A 1,225-nucleotide genomic window follows, 5' to 3' on the forward strand; every position below is an offset into this window, starting at 1 on the left:
CCTCAGCTCAGGTTGCAGACAGCTGGGAAGAACATCACTCACAAACTGCAAATCAATGCATTTCTGGGCCCAATCAACGAACTGAGGTCACAGGGCCAAGAGCTGACCCCAAATCTGGAGAGGAGCAGGACCCAGCACTTGGTCACCTGGGACAGATGCCACAGGAGCCAGCCAGGGACAGATGGGTCCCAGAGCCAGGCTGGTGTCTGGTCAGGGTCGGGGGCAAGCTGAGGCTCCCCTAGGCCACAGGAGGGGCCATCTGGATGGCAGAGGGTGACACAAAAGGATCAGAACACTGTGGGGTGGGGGTGGGGGTGAGGTGGGCTGGAGGTTCCAGTAACCAGCAAGCCCAGGGGACTGAGGAGCTGGGTGGATGAACAGGCAGGGATAGCGGTCAGCCCTGGTTGTGGAGGTCGGGGGCCAGGGGTAGTAGGGCCTGGTTGGGGAGTGGCCAAGGGGAACTGGCACTAGCTGCTTGTCATCTCACTGTCACTTCCATCTGCCTGTCCCTCACTGATGATACTCAGATCCCAAGATAACAAGGTACCGTGGTGATCAGCAGAACTGCTCAGATAACACCCAGACACGGACGTTGCCGAACATCCAAGATAACCTGGGCGCCAGAGCAGGGCTCTGGGTCTGAATCATCCATTTCCTCCGCTCTGGATTGGAGGATGGAGCAAACACTCCTCTGACCCCCCACCCCACACCCCCAAATCTGGAAGGATAAATGAGGAGGAGAGAGTGGACTGGGCAATAGCAGCAGGGACCGGTCAAGGTAAGCACCCCCACCAGACCCCACCATCTGGGGTTCGTGCACTAAGTAGCTGAGCCTCACATCTGGAGCAGCAGGACCTCAGACTCCAGGTCTGAACTGACCCCTCATCCCGGGGTCCTCGACTCCATCTGCACCCACACCCTGAAGACCCCTCATCCTGGGGTCCTCGACTCCATCTGCACCCACACTCTGCAGAACCCCTCATCCCGGGGTCCTCGACTCCATCTGCACCCACACCCTGCAGACCCCCTCATCCCGAGGTCCTCGACTCCATCTGCACCCACACCCTACAGACCCCGCCTGGCTCAGCCGCCCTGGGTCAGGCAACCCCTCCTGGCTCCTTCCAGATGCTGAGTCTGCTGGTGCTGGCACTGCCCCTCCTGCTGAGCCTGGGCCACGCGGCCCCTGGTGAGTCCTGACCCTGCTCAGCCCTGTCCCTGTCCCCGT

The sequence above is a fragment of the Myotis davidii genome, unplaced genomic scaffold (assembly GCF_000327345.1).
Source record: "Myotis davidii unplaced genomic scaffold, ASM32734v1 scaffold3352, whole genome shotgun sequence".
Lineage (NCBI taxonomy): Eukaryota > Metazoa > Chordata > Mammalia > Chiroptera > Vespertilionidae > Myotis > Myotis davidii.